The sequence below is a fragment of the Procambarus clarkii genome, chromosome 35 (genome assembly GCF_040958095.1).
Source record: "Procambarus clarkii isolate CNS0578487 chromosome 35, FALCON_Pclarkii_2.0, whole genome shotgun sequence".
Classification (NCBI taxonomy): Eukaryota; Metazoa; Arthropoda; class Malacostraca; order Decapoda; family Cambaridae; genus Procambarus; species Procambarus clarkii.
In genome coordinates, this window is record NC_091184.1 from 25979547 (window position 1) to 25988835 (window position 9289).

Here is a 9289-nt window from a genome sequence, read left to right on the forward strand (position 1 = left end):
GAGGAGGCTAGGAGCGGCTTCCGCCGAGAGATTTTAGTCAGTAACTGGCAGACGGACATGGGGTAAACAACTAGGAGGACGGTTAAGTGTCTGTATATTTTGTAATCTGTTTTTGCTGTAGTACATTTAGTCTGGTGAGACATTTATATTATCATCTTAACTAGTGGAAGGCTATCTATTTCATTTATATCACTTAACATAATTACCTGGAATATTTTATATTTTATTTAATATACACTATATATATATATATATATATATATATATATATATATATATATATATATATATATATATATATATATATATATATATATGCAATTGACGATCACAAAACACTGATCATTTTATGCGGAAAATCCACAGAGAATAGATTCTCTGTGGATTTTCCGCATATATATATATATATACAACCCGTTCTCGCAAATTTAATAAGTCAATATTGACTTATTAAATATGTGCATAGATGACATACTTAACATAATAGTTTCCCTTGAAAAGCTTCATAGAAAACACCGACCTTACCTAACCTACTTAGTATGTTAAGATAAACATCTTATTGCTTCGTAATTACAATTATTACCTAACCTATAATAGGTATAGGTTAAGTAATAATTGTAATTACGAAGCAATAAGATGTTTATCTTAAGATACTAACAAGGTTAGGTAAGGTCGGTGTTTTCTATGAATCTTTTTAAGGGTATCTATTATGTTTAGTATATCACCTATGCACGTAGTTAATAAGTCAATATTGACTTTACGAATTTGCGAGAACGGGTTGATATATATATATATATATATATATATATATATATATATATATATATATATATATATATATATATATATATATATATTACATTTTCAAAGACTTTAGTTCACAAATACACAACTGAATAGAACTTACGCATCTCCGATTTTATATCTACATTTGAGTGAGGTGGAAGGGGTGATGTGGCATTAACACATGACAGAACAAGAGGTGGCATGTTACGACCCTGGGTTCTCCAGTGGAAACCAGAGGTCAAAACTGAGCTATTAAACTTTCTGGTAGTACAGTTGAGTGCATCTCGAACGGCAATTGTTTGTATCTTCCCTGCCAGACGTAAGACTATTATTGTTTCTCAAAGAGCATTTAAAGACTGAGCTGGGGGTTGATTATTAAATAATAACATAGGCACCAACTTTGCTTACTAATACTTTCTAATGATTTGTAAAGTAACAATACGTTGCATAGGGGAAGATCTTTAATGTGCTTAGCTGCACGATCAATTAGGCTCCTTCCGGCACCACGACATGGGAGGCCTAGCTGGTCGCTAGGAGGTCCCTTCTCTGGCTGGTGTTCGTGCGGACGAGACCTACTCTGTGGCTGCACCCCTACTCTTCTCCCTTCTCCTCTTACTTATTTCCCTTACCTGAAGTTCCTGTACCCTTAAGTTAAGTACGGGGCATTATTAAGTGTACCTACTCTGGTAGTAACGATTGGTGAGACCTGGGTGTAGTATTTGCCAGTGTTTTGGGTAACCCTAAGTGTTGTGTTTTGTATTAGGGTCCCACGTGGTTTCCCTACCCTAAGCTGCATCCAGCTTCAGTGCTTATCCAGTAGTACTTTACCCTAGCTTGTTCTTAGTGTAAACCTTGTATCCTGCCTACGTGGATCAAGGCTTTTAACGTAACATAGTGTGGCAAAGTTATTATTATTATTGTTATTGGTGTGAGTGTATATGGGGGGTTGTTAAGGGGTTAATAAATAAGTACATGAATTACAGAGTATCCCTTCTTCCTGTGTGGGAGCGCATTGATCTACCCTTAGACTAACATATATGGTCTAGTAGCAAGTTATTACTACTGTGGATAGTTTATTTTGGGGGCCGGGCCTTTTAGCTCTCCCATATTTGATACTCTGTCTTCTAACTACCCTTACCCCTTAATAGTACCAGTTCCCCATAGAAGCCCACACATATTTTTATAACAAGTGGTTGGCCAGTCCGGGAGGAACATTATAAGTGTAAAAAATTAGATTCTTGAGTGCCAAAATTAAAATTTTTTGTTTTCCGCAGAACGGTTGTGTGCTAGCCTAGGGTCCAGCTCATCTAGCAAAGGACATTCTTGCACTGACTGGACACCCAGCTGGATCCCTTCACGATTAAGGTTAGTGTGGCCTTGTGTTAGGGGCCGTGCAAATTTTTGTTTTTTTCCAATTTTTATTTTTTAATTTTTTCTTTGGCTGGGAGCTAAAATTGTTAGTGATGTCATCTGAAATGCAGAGACTGGCAGGGGAGCCTTCAGCAGTAGAAATAAAGAGACTTACAAAGTCTAATTTAGTATTGTTAGGCAAGGAATTTGGCCTAGAATTAAATGACGCGGATAAAAAGTGGACTTTGGTGAATGAAATATTACAACATTGTATTGATGAAGAACTATTGGCAAGTGATACACCTTTATGCCAGCCTAGCCAAGCAGAAAGTGCAGCTCATAAGGATAGAGAATTAGCTCTAGAGTTAGCAAGAATAAAATTAGAGGAGCAAAGACTCAAAACCGAGGAGGCTAGAATTAGAGCGAATGCCACTGGACCTCCACCTGCCGGGGATTCAAACCCCAGGCATTATGAGAAAAAGCATAATATGCCTGAATTTTCCGAGTCGGACCCTGAAAGGTTTTTCAACCATTTTCAGAGATTGGCCATGTCCATGAACTGGCCAAAGGAAGAGTGGGTGAAAATCCTACAGGGAAGACTTAGGGGTAAAGCACAAGATATTTTTATAAACATGCCTGACGACGAGTGTTTCGAATATGATAAAGTCAGGGAATGTATTTTGCGGGCATATGAAATTACTCCTGAAGCTCACCGCCAAGTTTATCGCAACCTTAGGCCTACTCACAACCAACCGCTCACTGAATTTGTTAGTGATCAAATTAGATTGTTTGATAGCTGGATTCGCTCGGCGAAAGCCGAAACATACGAGGCTCTCAGGAACTTAATTTTAATGGAGTATTTTATAGATATTATGCCAGAGAATGTTTCAAATTACATTAGAGGAAGGGTAGAGGTAAATTCTAAAATAGGGGATTTGGCCAAGTTGGCAGAAAACTACCAATTGGCGGGCAAAAGGCCCAATAAAAATAATTATACCCCACAGAGTAGCAAAACTTATACCCACAGCCAGTCCAGACCAGCTCATTCTAACCCTTTACCTAATGCACCTTCTGTTTCAGACATAACTAACCCTGTTAAAGTGTCTAGCCCCACGGCACTTAAGGGTGAACCGAAGGGTAATTCTGTTAGTAATGTCTCTTCTCCCCGACGTTTTTGTGGTCACTGTAATCGTTCAAACCACAATATTAGCCGTTGTTGGCAACTGTACCCGGAAAAAAGACCCAATGCTCTAGTTGTGACACAGGGCTTGAGGCCTTCGGAAGGGTTAGGGAGTAAGACCTCCAACCCACAGTGGTTGGACTTGCTTACCCCATTCTTATCGAAAGGGAGACTACTTTTGTCTGAGGGTTCTTCCTGGAAGGACGTGGTGATCTTCCGAGACACCGGTGCCATCCAGACTTTAATTTTAGAGAGTGCGTTGCAAGGTGCCAACACTCTCGACACTGGAGAGGTGGTACTGGTCGAGGGTGTCACTAGTGATACTCGAGCAGTACCCCTCCATAAGGTTACCCTGGAATCTGATTTCCACAAGGGTGTTTGTACAGTCGGAGTCACTTCATACCTACCTTTCCCTAATGTTGATGTAATAGTTGGTAATGATTTAGCAGGGGATAAGGTAGGGGACTCCAGACTGCCTATTATGTTGCCTACCCCTAAGGTTTGCCTGGATCCACCCGCCGCAGAGGATAATGTTGTGTACCCTGCGTGCGCGGTGACCAGGTCTATGGGACTTAAATGTAAGGGCAGCCCTGTGCTTGCCAAGGTGTTAAATCCCGAGGTCACGAGGAGCTTTCCAAGTGGTGAAAACCAAGTGAACCTCGCGGACACATTCATGGCCCGACTCGATGACGTGGCCGAGGACATTGTGGAGAGCCTGCCACCGCCATCTACAGAGAGTAGTGGGGAGGTGGAGGAGAACACTGTTGAGCCTCGGCCAATGGCATCTGACCAAGGCCTAGATGCCTCCTTGAGTGAGTTACAGAAAGCTGACCCCACTCTTGCAGATTGTCATGAGACAGCTGTCTCTACGGAGGAAATTGTAGACGCAGCAACTGGGTACTACTACAATGATCGGATTTTGATGAGAAAATGGAGACCACAGAGTGCTCCCTTGTCAAATGAGTGGGAGGTAGTCCACCAGGTTATGTTGCCGACCTGCTATAGAGAAAGAGTTTTGGCAGCAGCTCATGATGATCCTATGGGGGGACATCAAGGTATTAATATTACGTATCACAAAATTTTAAAGTATTTTTTCTGGCCCAAGCTGAAAAGCGATGTGGCAAAATTTTGTAATGTGTGTGTTGTTTGTCAACTGGTTGGGAAACCAAACCAGACTCCACCTAAAGCTCCTCTAAGGCCTATTGTCGTGCCAGAGGAACCATTTTCTCATGTGGTAATGGACTGTGTTGGACCATTACCTAGAACTAAGTCTGGTAATATTTACCTAATCACAATGATGTGTATCACTACTCGTTACCCAGAGGCTTTTGCTGTAAGGAACATCCGAGCAAAAACTGTTGTTGCTCGTATGTTGCAATTTTTTTCCACTTTTGGACTGCCTCGGGTCGTGCAAACTGACAATGGTACTAATTTTAAGTCTGATATTTTTGAGCAATTTTGTAAGGAACATGGAATAACTCATAAGGTTTCCAGCCCATACCATCCACAGAGTCAGGCGGTAATTGAACGTTTCCATCTAACTCTGAAGCAGATGTTGAAGACATCGTGCGAGAGTTCCCACACCTTCTGGGATGAGAATTTACCGTATGTTTTGTTTGCGGCTAGAGAGGGATTACAAAGTTCACTGGGTTGTTCTCCTTTTGAGTTAGTCTTTGGCCATAAAGTTCGTGGACCCTTGCAAATGTTACAGGAGAATCTGTTAGGGAACGTAACGTTAACTGAAGGTTCGGCTTTCTTTGCGCAACACCACCAGAGACTCAAGGACTGCAATGCGGCTGCATTAAAGTATCTTGGCAAGGCCCAAGAAAAGATGAAAGAATGTAACGATGCTAAATCTAAGTTACGGGTATTTCAGCCTGGCGACCCTGTCCTGGTATTAAAGCCTCGACTAGGGAACACTATGTCCCACAAGTACGAAGGCCCCTACATTGTGACAGAAAAGACTGGGGACCTCACATACAAAGTGAGGCACTCTGACAAACGTAACCAGGTAATGCTCATACATGTAAATCGACTGAAGAAGTTCCAGGGCCCCAGGCCCATTGCACTAACCAATGTTTCCATTTCCAGTGAGAGAGGAGATGATTGTTCTGGGGACCCAACTAATCTCATTTTCAATAATTCTAGTTCTGTGAATGCTGTGGAGGAGGGACTGTCCCATTTGCAGATGGCCCAACGTGAAGAGGTGCAGTCGTTGGTTGATGAATTCTCCAGTCTGTTCGGGGAGGTCCCGACCCAGACTGATGCCATTTGCCATGATGTCGAGTTGACGGACTACACTCCCATTCGCCTTCAACCCTATCGGATGAGTCCAGAAAAGAAGGCCATCATACGGAAGGAGGTCGACTTCTTGCTCCAGCACGGCCTCATCCGGCCGAGCCAGGGCTCTTGGTGCTCTCCCTGCCTTTTGGTCCCCAAACCAGATGGCTCCTGGCGATTATGCACCGACTATCGGCAGCTCAACAAGGTGACCATTGTGGATGGCTATCCGCTGCCCCTCCTCGAGGACTGCATCGACGAGTGCGGAAATGCCAAGTACGTTTCGAAATTCGATCTCTCGAGGGGGTATTATCAAATCCCACTCACTGAACGTGCTAAACAGCTAACTGCGTTCGTGACACCCGAGGGTGTTTTTGAGTATCAAGTGTTACCGTTCGGCTTGCGTAATGCCCCTGCCACGTTCCAGAGACTCATGAACTCTCTGCTTGCTAAGGTGTCAAATTGTCGGGCGTATTTAGATGATATCGTGCTCTTTGACAGTAATTGGGCTGACAACATAGCTAGGTTACGCCAGTTGTTTGCAATCTTGAAAAGGGCAAATCTTACCTTAAATGCTAGAAAGTGTCATTTTGGCCAAGGCACAGTGACGTACCTCGGTTATGAAGTGGGCCAAGGAAAAGTGTTACCTCGGCAAGATAAAATCAGTGCCATTCTGGAGTATCCAGTACTAAAGTCTAAAAAGGACGTTCAAAGATTTATCGGTATGTGTGCGTACTATCGACGTTTTTGTCAGAACTTTTCGCTCGAACGCTCATCCGCTCCTGACGACCCTGCTCCCCCTCCAACTTTATCAGCTGCTCCTTGAGCCCACAACATCCCTAACATGATGTAACAACCCCAGAAGGCAGCTAAGTACCCAGTGACCTAAATGTGACCGAAATATTCGACAAAACCTAACCTACTACCTCATCTCGACCTCATTAGTGTTGCTCCCTGGAGGAAGCTAACCTGACGTTTGCTGCTGCCATATCAACGAGTCTACCCCATCTGCTGCATACATCTCTGCTGCTACCATGCTAAACAATTCTAAGCTCGGCAAGGCCGTAAAGAATGATAGCACACCTATCAGGATGAACCCAACCAGCCAAGCTAGCAACAGGAATAATGCGGCTGTCTCCCCCTTAGGGGCTACCGGGGGGAGTACCGACCCTCCCTGCGTCAACAATAACAAACCTTCCCAGCTGATTGAAGCGTCATCACTGACTCGAGCCTTACAACAGTTATGTAACCATATGGAGCAACTTAAACGAGCTGCCTCCCCATGTACTGACTTTAAGCGTCTCGCTGATAATCCATGGCTCAGATTATTGACTCAAATACATGACGACCAAAAGTCTATAATCCGAGAGCAGTCGGACCTGATAATGAAGCTTCAGAGTGATGCTTTGGCCATGCACAAGGCTAACCAAGATCTGTCTGCCAGAGTCGACCACCTCGAACATGAATTAAGCTCTCTTCGGATCTCGGTTACTAACTTTAAACCAGCAGAAACCTCTAAGAAGCAAGAAGAGATGTTACAAAAGTTAGAGAACCACTTTAACTCCCTACAACAGCAACAAACTGCAACCCAAGACGAATCAGACCAACTTAAGCTCCTTGATTCTGTCATCATCTCATCACAGGATTTTCCCCATGAAACTGACAGAGAAGACTGTACTGCCATCGTGATCCAGGAATTGCGTACTAAGTTGAATTATTCAATCGAAGCAAGAGACATTAAGTCAGCTTATAGAGTGGGTACCAAATCATCTGGTGCAAACAACAGAAGGATACGCGTGAAGTTAGATAGCTGCTCCCGCAAGTCAGACCTTATCACTGCTGCAGTCGCTAGGAAATCCAAGGTTTATGTGAACGAATGTCTTACCAGATTCAGACAAAATCTCTTATTTAAACTACGTGGAATTCGCAATAGATCCACTGCTATTAAACATTGTTTTGTGTGCGATGGTAAAATAATAGCTAGGAAGACTGACTCTGGAAAAATTTATGTCATAACCACTGAAGCACACCTCACTTCTTTCCTGGATGACTGTGGGATATCAGCTGAATAACCAGAACATAATTTGTAGTCTCACATACAACCAAAGTGTACTTAAGCTCTGCCTCTCCTTTCCAAAGGTGCTTATTTTTATTTTTATTTTAATTTTTACTTTATTTTTTGTTTGTCATCTTTGCCTGTTTTATACTCTTAATTATTTGTTCTTAGTTAATCCCCTTGTCACTAAACCTAGGGCTTTTTATTACCATGTTATTTAACCATTACTAAGCTAATTATCTTCAAGATCATTTTTTTTATGATTATTATTTTTCTTATTATTTTTTATTTTACATTTATATTGTCAGTCTCTATTGATTTTTTGTGTTTTATTTTATGTAACTTCTGTGTCCTCCCTGGCTATCTATTGGATCTTTATTTTACTTCTAAATTGTTACTATTTTATTGTATCTGCTCTTATTCTTGTGTTTTGCTTTATCGTGTATCTTGTATCGTGATCCCTCTGCATCTCTATGCACACTGATATTGATCCTGATCAAAATCTTCTGTCTCATATCTATACCAACCAGCACATTGATCATCATTATTGTAAGTATTTCACAGCACACCAGGCTAAAAACAAACTCCAAAATAGCACCTATCTATCAGTTTATAATCAAAATGTTAGATCACTTGGTAAACATTTTGACGATTTAAATGCACTACTCACAGCACTAGGTACTAACCTATCGTTCATTATTTTAACAGAAACTTGGCTAAATAAAGACTATACCCAACTCTACAACTTAGCTGGTTATAAAGCCATTCATAACTGTAGGCCTAATAAAAAAGGTGGTGGCACAGCTATATATTACCGAGATACATTTATCTGCAACAGTGTTATTAGTGACAGAGATGACTACTGTGAATATACTTTTGCTCAGTTTACAATTAAATCCCTTAAATCCTCTTTGACTATTGGAGCCATCTACAGATTTCCTAATACTAAAATAGCTTCTTTCTCAGACAACCTAAGGAATCTTATTATAAACAACAATCTCAACAAAAACCACATCATTCTGGGAGGAGACTTTAATATTGACCTGGGTCAACAAAACTGCTCTCAAGTTGACTATTTCCTTAACAGCATGAACTCCTGTATGCTAATCCCCACTATCACCAAACCTACCCGAGACACTCAAACATCAGCCACTACCTTGGACCACATATGGACAAACATAACAGCTCCCCTTGTATCTGGTATAATCTATGACAGAACAACTGACCACTATCCTACCTTTCTCATAGCGAACATGGACATAACACCACCAAAAAGCAAGAAACTTTCATTTAGGCTACACAGTGAATCAGCTTTAGACAATCTTACAGAGGCACTTCACAATATTAACTGGGATTCTGAATTCAATAATACCCATGATATAAATTCATTAGCTAACCTCTTCCTCTCCAAAACTCTAAGCCTCTACAACCTTCATTGTCCCCTTCTTACAAAGCAAGTAACTGACAAAAGATTAAACAATCCATGGCTCACAAGTGGCATTCTCAACTCAATCAACAAGAAACATGAATATGAAAAGAAAGTTAGGATTGGCCTAGTTTCAAAGGAAGTAGCTAAAAGGTACTCATCAATGCTTACCAGTATCATAAGAAAGGCAAAACTTGCATATTATGTGAAT